Here is a 12,663-nt window from a genome sequence, read left to right as displayed (position 1 = left end):
TATTGAAGTCAATAATCGATTCATTCTTCAACGGATTGTATTATTTTACAAAATCATGTGGAAATGTGGTGCAATTTATTGTTGCATCGATTAACATTTTCCCAATCCATATATCTAACTTTTTTGGCGAATTCACCTGCGAAGGTGACTATAAGAATCATTCAATAAAAGAATGTACATATAGTGAAAAGCTCCGTTTTCGAAACATATTTCCAATGATACGAAGACATAACGAAGTGTTGGTGGACGTGGGTAAAGTTAATTCATAAAAAATGGCACATTAAAAAAAATATTTTGGCGATACAGAGAGTGTTAGTATATTCATTCTTTTTCCATATAATCACTGCACAATTAAACAATATTTCTTCAAATATCATAGCAGAATACTGAAAATTGAGCCAGTGACAGAGAATCTCTGGAGGTATCTCGTTCAAAACTTGCTTTGTGGTGTACATCATAAATCAAAATATATTGCACCAATCGTTTTCAAGGTTTGCACAGTTCTTCTACATTTTCCCTAGGTAGTGATCGAAGCTTGTATTTTTTTTCTTGATATTTGAATTTTTCGTAGCATTCTGCAGCTAAAAATGCAATTTTCGTTAAAAAAATCAAAAACTTATTTTTGTGAACAAAGTTATGATCTTCAATGATGTTATGGTATGAAGGAGAACTGTGCAAATTTTCAAACAATTTGGTTCAGTAGATTTTGAGTTATGCTGTACATCGCATTTATTCGAGGTGTCTCCTGAAGATTCACTGTAACACTCCCAATTTTCAACATTTTGCGGTAAACATTTATGAAAATATTGCTTAAATGTTGCATTATAGACTGAATAGACTAACATTCTCGGTATCGCCATTTTTTAGTACAATATTTTTTTCAACAATAATCCTACCCCTAATCCTAAGCAAGAACTGATTTCATCAGTAGATGTCGACTAACGGGTAAAATTGAACGAAGATCGCCGACCACGCCACCAAATATTCGATTGGTTCCTTTTATGGGTCATCGTGAATTCGTCCTATATAACAGTGTTGCATTCTTTCAGCATTTTGCTTACACCCGAATTTTGATTGATATTGAACGTTTTTCGCAAGTGCAAGATTTAGTGGTCATTTTAGGGCAGAGCTGTTCGGCCATCATCCAGCAATGTTGATTTAACTTCAGATGAAGTGATTGCCAGTGCAATTTTCAATTTAATTTTTGACAAATTCATGCAATTCATCAGTATTATATTGTCATTCCACGGTGTGTTTGGTAGAAAAATTTTATTTGAAGAAAATCGGCATCGCTAAAACTTCAGCCTGTGATAGAATTAACTTTCCCTTTCATTTGAAAGTAAAATTAAAATATTCTGTCGGGGGCTCTAGAACAACTTTTTATTTAAAGCCTTTTGGTTTGAAAACTTAGGTTTTTCAATGAAACTGGTTCACATTTTTGCCCCTAGGTAGAACTTTAGATATTCAAATATTACCAAAAGTGAGAATCTGATGCACAATTTTATTGTGTACAACTTTGTAGAAAACTACATCGCGATCTAAAATCGCCAGAGAAAGCCATTGAATTTTTATCAAAGTTTCTAGATTCGCACGGGGCCTATTGGTTAAGAAGCTTTATTCCAAAAACATTTTTATTTGTAAAAAAATGGATTGCCTTATTTTAACAATGTGCTCAGAAGAACCTGAATGCTAGCAAAGTCCCACCTTTAAGCCTAAAAAACATAATTCCAGATTCCACCGTTTTATGCGCTCGAATGATATTTTAGAAGCATGGAGATATATAGAGAAAAGTAGATAAAATTTGAACGAAATTAAGACTCTTTTGAAAGATGCTGGGTAATGCAACAAAATGAAACAGTTTTTTTCTGTCACAGATATATTTGTTTCTTCTTTTTTTCTTCACTCATTCTGAAGTATGCTTGATGTAATCTTGAATCCACCTTTTTGCTCGTTAGCATCTTGTGGGATATATTTAGCCTAATTTTTAACTTTATATTTCATCAAACGCGATTAAATATTCAGTCATTTGATTTGATTTCGATTGAGAATCCTGATTGACAGTTTCATGAAGGATAGAAAAATAATTCGATGAGATTTATGTTCAAGTTTGTTAACTTTTGGGAATCGCTGTACATTGAACAGAAATCGCAATAGTAAATGAGTTTTGTCTATTGTACGAAGATAGCGATCTCAATATAAAAATAGATATTGAAAGTATCATCTTTACCCGAAAGACGTGTTGCTGTTAATGTCTTCAGATTCTGAACTGAACTGGCAACTCTGTCTTTGTTCTTATCCCATATCATAAGGGGAAATCTTCAATAAACAGACTTGTATTACTTTGAGAATTTACTGAATGTATGGTCCAGCCTGATATTTTCTTGTTCGTTTTCTGTTGTGATCCGTGTACAACGAGAAACGACTCCGGAATTTCTTCTTAAAGGAAATTATGAAACATGATTTTGTTCTTGTTTCTAAGATTATGTGAATGTTAATCGATTATTGACTTCAATTTCATACACTACTTCATCCAAAAAAAATCGATGGAAATTCTGTTACGCATATAAATCGATGGATGATAGCGTTGAATTATTCAATTCAGTCGATCCACCATGCTTTCAGGAGTATTGGTTTACAGATGCCGATTTTTTTTTAATAAAGTTGTTGGACAAAGACACCGTGCATTCACGTAATAGATCTCCATCAAATAAATTCTTCCATTTATGTGCTGGTAAACATACATGTATATATATATATATATATATATATATATATATATATATATATATATATATATATATATATATATATATATATATATATATATATATATATATATATATATATATATATATATATATATATATATATATATATATATATATATATATATATATATATATATATATATATATATATATATATATATATATATATATATATATATATATATATATATATATATATATATATATATATATATATATATATATATATATATATATATATATATATATATATATATATATATATATATATATATATATATATGTTTACCAGCACATAAATGGAAGAATTTATTTGATGGAGATCTATTACGCGAATGCACGGTGTCTTCGTCCAACAACTTTATTCAAAAAAAATCGGCATCTGTAAACCAATACTCCTGAAAGCATGGTGGATCGACTGAATTGAATAATTCAACGCTATCATCCATCGATTTATATGCGTAACAGAATTTCCATCGATTTTTTTTGGATGAAGTAGTGTATGAAATTGAAGTCAATAATCGATTAACATTCACATAATCTTAGAAACAAGAACAAAATCATGTTTCATAATTTCCTTTAAGAAGAAATTCCGGAGTCGTTTCTCGTTGTACACGGATCACAACAGAAAACGAACAAGAAAATATCAGGCTGGACCATACATTCAGTAAATTCTCAAAGTAATACAAGTCTGTTTATTGAAGATTTCCCCTTATGATATGGGATAAGAACAAAGACAGAGTTGCCAGTTCAGTTCAGAATCTGAAGACATTAACAGCAACACGTCTTTCGGGTAAAGATGATACTTTCAATATCTATTTTTATATTGAGATCGCTATCTTCGTACAATAGACAAAACCTTTATTTCTCATTTACTATTGCGATTTCTGTTCAATGTACAGCGATTCCCAAAAGTTAACAAACTTGAACATAAATCTCATCGAATTATTTTTCTATCTTTCATGAAACTGTCAATCAGGATTCTCAATCGAAATCAAATCAAATGACTGAATATTTAATCGCGTTTGATGAAATATAAAGTTAAAAATTAGGCTAAATATATCCCACAAGATGCTAACGAGCAAAAAGGTGGATTCAAGATTACATCAAGCATACTTCAGAATGAGTGAAGAAAAAAAGAAGAAACAAATATATCTGTGACAGAAAAAAACTGTTTCATTTTGTTGCATTACCCAGCATCTTTCAAAAGAGTCTTAATTTCGTTCAAATTTTATCTACTTTTCTCTATATATCTCCATGCTTCTAAAATATCATTCGAGCGCATAAAACGGTGGAATCTGGAATTATGTTTTTTAGGCTTAAAGGTGGGACTTTGCTAGCATTCAGGTTCTTCTGAGCACATTGTTAAAATAAGGCAATCCATTTTTTTACAAATAAAAATGTTTTTGGAATAAAGCTTCTTAACCAATAGGCCCCGTGCGAATCTAGAAACATTGATAAAAATTCAATGGCTTTCTCTGGCGATTTTAGATCGCGATGTAGTTTTCTACAAAGTTGTACACAATAAAATTGTGCATCAGATTCTCACTTTTGGTAATATTTGAATATCTAAAGTTCTACCTAGGGGCAAAAATGTGAACCAGTTTCATTGAAAAACCTAAGTTTTCAAACCAAAGGCTTTAAAATAAAAAGTTGTTCTAGAGCCCCCGACAGAATATTTTAATTTTACTTTCAAATGAAAGGGAAAGCTCATTCTATCACAGGCTGAAGTTTTAGCGATGCCGATTTTCTTCGAATAAAATTTTTCTATCAAACACACCGTGGAATGACAATATAATACTGATGAATTGCATGAATTTGTCAAAAATTAAATTGAAAATTAAATTGAAAATTGCACTGGCAATCACTTCATCTGAAGTTAAATCAACATTGCTGGATGATGGCCGAACAGCTCTGCCCTAAAATGACCACTAAATCTTGCACTTGCGAAAAACGTTCAATATCAATCAAAATTCGGGTGTAACAGGCACGTAGCCAGAGGGGGGGCTAGGGGGCTAAAGCCCCCCCCGAAATTTTTCAAAAATAAATTTAAAAAACCGGTGACTTTTAACAAAACTTGTTGCTTATTTGGTTTGAACAAATTATTGAGAAAAAGTTAAAGAAGGCTATTTCTAACCACCGAAGGCAATGGTCACGAAATTCAGTGTGCTTTATGCTTTTGCTCGAGCCAGTGCGAAGCGAACAACAAAAAAGTAACTTTTATATTGTGTGCCTTGTCTGAAGAATACAAGAGACTGTTACTTTAATTATAGCTGTAATAATCTGTCGAGATTAGTGATTAGCAGAAGCAAGAATTGGTGCTCCAGCCAAATGCGGTGATTATAAAATTATTGATCATTCGCATCCTGAAGGTGTAAATAGAGATTAGACTTTCGGAAACCGGCTCTATTCAGTTCTATCATGGCAGGCATTTAGCGCTCAACAAATTAGTGCAGACGAAACCATTCATTTCGCACAACTTAAAGCACAAGGTTGTGTGTGACAATGCTATAATTAAGATCCTTCTGTATATGGACTATGAGAAAATGAATGTTCCGCTACAAGATCGGATACCGCTTACTCGCAGATTAATGTCACATTTGGGAGAAATGGAATCTATTTGGAAGGGCAATTATTGAGGGCGAAAAGCAAGGAAGATATTCGCGAACATAAAGGCAGCAACTACGATGATGACACGGAAATGTACAATAGCGAGATAGAAATGAACTACTCCCCCCCAAGACATAGTTGGTGAGGAAAAAAATATTTCCTCGCCTCGTAAACAGGTTTCCACGTGCAATGGCTAAGCGCTTGCGCGAGATCTGTAGGACAACCACATAAACTCGTTATATTATTTTTATTGTTTACATAAGGAAATATATAAAAGACCCACGACCCAGTTTGTTATTTTTAAATGATAAGTTTTTGAATTGCGCACAATTTTGAATTTCTGTATTAGGTCAGTGCACACTGTACACTCTGTTCTCTGTACACTACTCTGCGCTACACAAAAAGTATTTCAATTTATCTGAGAACGATTGAGCCGAGAATAGAATTTTCATTTCGCGTCATTTTAACGCAATACCATTTTTATTAACGCTTCATTTCATTGTTACGAGTAATTCGTTCCGTACTAATACACTGTTAATCCGTAAATCCGTGATATCTTCGACAAACGTGCAAAAAAAATTCTTTTAAAAGTGGACCGGGCAAAAAGTGGTAAAATAATAGGCAATCACGAAGAGGGACTAAAATGTTGGGACTGATTGAATCTATAAGTCAATAAGTTGGGATAACAGTTTCGATTTCATGTCTTAAGTATGTGACAGTCTTTCGTTCCGTTTTTGCTCTTCTTGGAATAAAATGAGAGAGATAATCTTAAATAAGAGAGCAAAGAGAGGAAAAAATCAACCAATCTAAATCGACTCAAGATCACTCTTCTATCTTTACTATACACTCAACACGAGTTCTTTCCGAATTGCGCTCTGATCTTCTCATTTCGTCTTCGTTGCGTTAGGTGCAACAACTTTAATTGAAACTTTTTCCCAAATAGTGATAAAACAAACATGTAATCAGACAAACATTACAACTTTCTTCAAGAAATCATACATCTCTTCCAATCTTGATGATGATTGAAAAAAATCAAGAGCTAATTATTTTTATTCACAAACAAACCTATTACTAAACAGATTAGTGTTCATATTTGTTTAATGAATTGGCAAAGAGTTTTGCAAAAGTTTTACAGGAAACGGATAATTTGCTGTAATTTAAAACAGACAACTCTAAAAGAAAGCCTCGGCAAATTAGGTGCAAGTGCGATGTGTTCTCTTCCATGTGTCGGGAGCAAGTGATGCTGAAATTATTATCTATGTTTATAGTCTCTAGTTATATTGGTGTCATCAATGTTATATTTACCAAATTTTATGTAAATTAGAAGCATTGAGTGATCAGTGCTAAGTAATTTTCTTTCGATTTGTGAATAGATTCTGAGCAGTTTCGCTCAGTAGATTAAATTCTGGGTAGTTTCCATTAGTAGATTAAATCAATGAAATATATATTTGACATTGTCCAAAACCCCATGAATTCCGAAATAAAACCTTCAAATAAATAAATAAAACCAAAATGTTCAAATATAATATTTACTTAATCTAGGTAATCTTCTCAAGTTACAACGGTTTTGCAAGATTGTCAAAAGTCAATAGAGCTAAGGCATTCTTGCTTTGTAGTGAATTCAGTAGTTTTTGCACTCACTTTACATTTTGACTTTTACTATAGTTTTAGGGATCTAGGAAAATCAGTCTACGATATTTTTAATTCATAAGTACAATGATATAAAAAGTACCTAAAAAGAATCAACTTAAATAGATAAAAAGATAGTTATTCTGAGTTGCCTGATAATGTTGTCGAAGATAGTCTTTAACCCATTACCTATGAGAGTCAAATGAAAAAAAACATGTGTTTTTTTCAGGATTGTTTTGATTACGACATGATCAGTATCATTTAAATTGAAAATTTCATAAAGTCGAGTTAACGCAAACTTCGGATGAAGTCAAAGAGCTAGTAATAGTAGAAAGAAACCTGATCATGAAAATAGGAGTTGAACCTATTTTCTGCATCTACAAATCGCCTGCCTTATCAGAAGATTTGAAGCAAATTTCGACATTCACTTTGTTCGGACATTCTTTGCAACGGTAAACTTTGATTTCACACTGATATATTCTTATTCATGGGGACAACCTTGACGTTGGTTTCGTTCTTCTAATTAGCAAATGCGTGTAAAGTTTCATGAGACGGGTTTTTGGATATTTTTCTACTCATTCCAATTTAGCGTCTTCTACAAATTGTAAAGGTGTATCGAATGTGTAGCATTTTCAAGCAGCGTAGCATGCAGCGTAGCATTTTCAAGCAGCCCTTAATACTTTGAGCTCTTGACTATTCATTTTTGTAACTAGAGAAATTTCTAACTTGTAAATCAAAAATAATCAAATTTAATTCGTCGATGCACTATAGCCTTTCTTGTAACAGGCAACATATTATTAGAGTTTTTAGTGTCTATTGTCTTATTTTTGGAATTGTTTTCACTAAGAACTTTTCATAATTACGTTCAGTTTCCAGTGATTGTTTCAAGTCATCAGAATTAATACATTTATGCAATAATTTTTAAGCCCCTCCCGAAACAAAATCCTGGCTACGGGCCTGGGGTGTAAGCAAAATGCTGAAAGAATGCAACACTGTTATATAGGACGAATTCACGATGACCCATAAAAGGAACCAATCGAATATTTGGTGGCGTGGTCGGCGATCTTCGTTCAATTTTACCCGTTAGTCGACACCTACTGATGAAATCAGTTCTTGCTTAGGATTAGGGGGTAGGATTATTGTTGAAAAAAATATTGTACTAAAAAAATGGCGATACCGAGAATGTTAGTCTATTCAGTCTATAATGCAACATTTAAGCAATATTTTCATAAATGTTTACCGCAAAATGTTGAAAATTGGGAGTGTTACAGTGAATCTTCAGGAGACACCTCGAATAAATGCGATGTACAGCATAACTCAAAATCTACTGAACCAAATTGTTTGAAAATTTGCACAGTTCTCCTTCATACCATAACATCATTGAAGATCATAACTTTGTTCACAAAAATAAGTTTTTGATTTTTTTAACGAAAATTGCATTTTTAGCTGCAGAATGCTACGAAAAATTCAAATATCAAGAAAAAAATACAAGCTTCGATCACTACCTAGGGAAAATGTAGAAGAACTGTGCAAACCTTGAAAACGATTGGTGCAATATATTTTGATTTATGATGTACACCACAAAGCAAGTTTTGAACGAGATACCTCCAGAGATTCTCTGTCACTGGCTCAATTTTCAGTATTCTGCTATGATATTTGAAGAAATATTGTTTAATTGTGCAGTGATTATATGGAAAAAGAATGAATATACTAACACTCTCTGTATCGCCAAAATATTTTTTTTTAATGTGCCATTTTTTATGAATTAACTTTACCCACGTCCACCAACACTTCGTTATGTCTTCGTATCATTGGAAATATGTTTCGAAAACGGAACTTTTCACTATATGTACATTCTTTTATTGAATGATTCTTATAGTCACCTTCGCAGGTGAATTCGCCAAAAAAGTTAGATATATGGATTGGAAAAATGTTAATCGATGCAACAATAAATTGCACCACAGTTGTTGGACAAAGACACCGTGCATTCGCGTAATAGATCTCCATAAAATAAATTCTTCCATTTATGTGCTGGTAAACATACATGTATATATATATATATATATATATATATATATATATATATATATATATATATATATATATATATATATATATATATATATATATATATATATATATATATATATATATATATATATATATATATATATATATATATATATATATATATATATATATATATATATATATATATATATATATATATATATATATATATATATATATATATATATATATATATATATATATATATATATATATATATATATATATATATATATATATATATATATATATATATATATATATATATATATATATATATATATATATATATATATATATATATATATATATATATATATATATATCACGATACATTTTTTACGATAATTTATCGGCGTTACTCGTTAACGATAATGTATCGTCATCGGAAATTCCGTTAACGATAATGTCATCGTCGATAATTGTATCGTTGTATTCATCGTCATCGTCGGTTCATCGGTTATCGCGATACATTTTGCGTTACTTTCCCGTTTATTGGAGTTAAAGTTGATGCGGTTATCTTTCAATTGTTTAGAAATAAACACCTACTGAAGGGCATGTTGTTGGGAGTTGAAAATCAATTTGGACATTTGCTATGCACAGCGGGGTCCGACGATGCGTCAAAATGAAATTTTTCAACTTTTCGGGAAAGTTCGGGAAGAGTAAGTTGTTGGCAGTTGAAAATCAATAATTTTGGACATTTCAATACGCAGAAGTTTCCGACGATGTGTCAAAATGGAATTTTTTCAACTTTTCGAGTAAGTTGGTGCACAGAAGAGTCCCAGGTGCACAGTGTTTTCAAGCGGCAAAAAGGTGATCAAAATTGTTTGTATTGTGTAATTAGTAATTTTTAGCACGCAAAAACATATATTGAAAAAATTACACAAAAAAAAAGTAAACGTTGTGCCTATTGATTTTACACATAGATTTTTGTAATTAACGGAGGCATATAGACACTATTTGCTGGCACATAAACCTAATGTGTGTATTTAAAAGAAATATTAATCTTACATTCACATTTCATAACTATTAGGCACATAAAACACCATTCTATAACAATATGCACATATAACTTATGTGTGTGCATCAGGCATTGCATTTATCGCTCATATGAGTAAATGCGCCCAGATAGTTTGCTACTGCGACAATAAAAAGTCACATTTTCACACGAAAAGTTATTGGCACGCACACAACTTCTCCGGATAGATACAATGTGTTATTTCTCCGGATAAATAAAACAGCCGGAGAATGAGTGAATGAGTATCCTTTTTTCGCTCGCTGCTTTCCTGCCGTTATTCCAAAACACGAAAAAACAAGTCTGTCATATTTCTTTGCCGCTTTTCTTTGTAATAAGTGTATCTTTTGAAGTTTTTATTGATTTCCACGAAATTAAAATTTTATCACCTTCTCCGGTGAGAAGGAAACAGTCAAATAAATTTTACCCGGAAAATGATTCTCACGCTATTTGTGGAGACGGAGAATTTTGCGTCACATCTTATCTCGTATAAGTAGAACATCGGATAAGCTTCTTCTCGCGTGAGTGAGAGAGAATTACAATGCCTGGTGTGCATACATAGTTTATACAGCTGACACACAGAAGGTATGTGTGCGCGTAATAGCAATAGCATTTTTTCGTCATATGAATTTTAAGCGGTTTGAAGCAAATAGAATTAACGTTTGGATTATTTTCAGTGCACTAAACCACTATTATAAGGCCATCCACAAATTACACTACACATTTAAGTGGTGTGGTGATTAGCAGATTTTATTACAATTTTAATTTAAACTAGAAGATTTTGGATTTTAAAAAGGAGAATATACATATTTCCAATGTTTGATTTCCTTTTCTAGTTGGGAAGCTTTTAGCTCCCTCCTCCGTTTCTTCTCTCCACTATATAACAAGATGCTTCATGCTTCCTTCTTTTACCTCTAAATATGTAGTGTAATTTATAAACGGCCTCATATTAGTTTTAGTCGTTTTTTGAATACAGTGAAGACCCGTTTTTATCAGCCCCTTGGCGAATTTTAGGCTGATAAAACGATGACATTGACAAAATCGGCACGTATTTTTTCTGGTTCTCAAGAGACAAAGTCGAAACGCAAATACCTGGACTAACATATTTTTTTTCGTTTTAATAAACCGCAGCGGTTAAAATATTTTTCTTTAGTCCCTCGACAAAGCCTCATAACCTGTTCTGAAAATTTCCCTTAAGGAGATCTTACAGTACAGTATTATTATTTTTGTATATTTTGCATCTCTAAGTTAAGAACAATATGCTAAAGAAGAAATTTACTCGAATTTGAATTGAACGTAGGCTAGAGCCCACCAAACGATTTTAATAGTGTTTGTTTCACAGATTCGCATTGGTATTCGTCTGCGGAAATTTGCGGCTTCCATACCAAAATATTGCTTTTTGGACACTAAAACATTCGATAACTTCTAAGATGTAAGAGATATAATAAACTTACATTACAAAAATTCTGTATTTTCTTATGATGAACAAAATCTTGAAACATTTTGAAATTCTACAAAATTACCAGGAAAAGTATTTAAAAAAAGAAAATTTCAGGGCTATATCAAAGAAATCTCCACAAATGTACATTAAAATCGACAGATAGACACATAGTCTCTTCAGCGAAGTTAATACTTAAGATATTCTCAACAACTTTGCCAAAAAAAGTTTTTTTTTAAATGACCACACAAGAACTTGCTTCTCAGCTTTAGAGGGATTAATCACCCAAATAATACTTTTTTAATGCAAAAAATATGAATTTATTTTGCTGAAGACACTAAAGCTAAAAAATGTTTTTCGTGGTTCAAAGAATTTCTTTCACCTTTTTTGCCACTTTGGAAACACTGTGCACTGGTGGATCCTCCTGTGAATTGAAAATGTCCAAAACTATCTATTTTCAACTGCCAACAACCTGCCCTTCAATATAAAAAAGTTCACGAAAAGTTGAAAAAATTTCTATTATATTATATATATATATATATATATATATATATATATATATATATATATATATATATATATATATATATATATATATATATATATATATATATATATATATATATATATATATATATATATATATATATATATATATATATATATATATATATATATATATATATATATATATATATATATATATATATACTTTTCCTGGTAATGTAATGTAATGTAAGCTTATTATATCTCTTACATCTTAGAAGTTATCGAATGTTTTAGTGTCCAAAAAGCAATATTTTGGTATGGAAGCCGCAAATTTCCGCAGACGAATACCAATACGAATCTGTGAAACAAACACTATTAAAATCGTTTGGTGGGCTCTAGCCTACGTTCAAGTCAAATTCGAGTAAATTTCTTCTTTAGCATATTGTTCTTAACTTAGAGATGCAAAATATACAAAAATAATAATACTGTACTGCAAGCAGTGTTGCTAAAAGAGCGAGAAGCCAACACATCCTCCTCGTTCGCCAGCGAGCGCGAGACTCACACTGTATGCTCCCTACTGCTGTACACACGTTTTCGAAGAACTCTCAAATATGTGACAGTCAGCACGAGCGGCAATTACGTTT

General features: G+C 31.6%; 1 pseudogene; it reads right to left on the bottom strand.

Annotated features, from left to right (window-relative positions):
* LOC131687471 (sodium-dependent phosphate transporter 1-like) overlaps positions 1-9,636 on the bottom strand; it is a 16,777-nt pseudogene extending 7,141 nt beyond the window's left edge.
* Between the last annotated feature and the right edge of the window lie 3,027 nt (positions 9,637-12,663).

Source organism: Topomyia yanbarensis, chromosome 3 (assembly GCF_030247195.1).
Source record: "Topomyia yanbarensis strain Yona2022 chromosome 3, ASM3024719v1, whole genome shotgun sequence".
Lineage (NCBI taxonomy): Eukaryota > Metazoa > Arthropoda > Insecta > Diptera > Culicidae > Topomyia > Topomyia yanbarensis.
The sequence above is the reverse complement of the archived record's forward strand: the minus strand, read 5'-3'. Positions and strand labels throughout refer to the sequence as shown.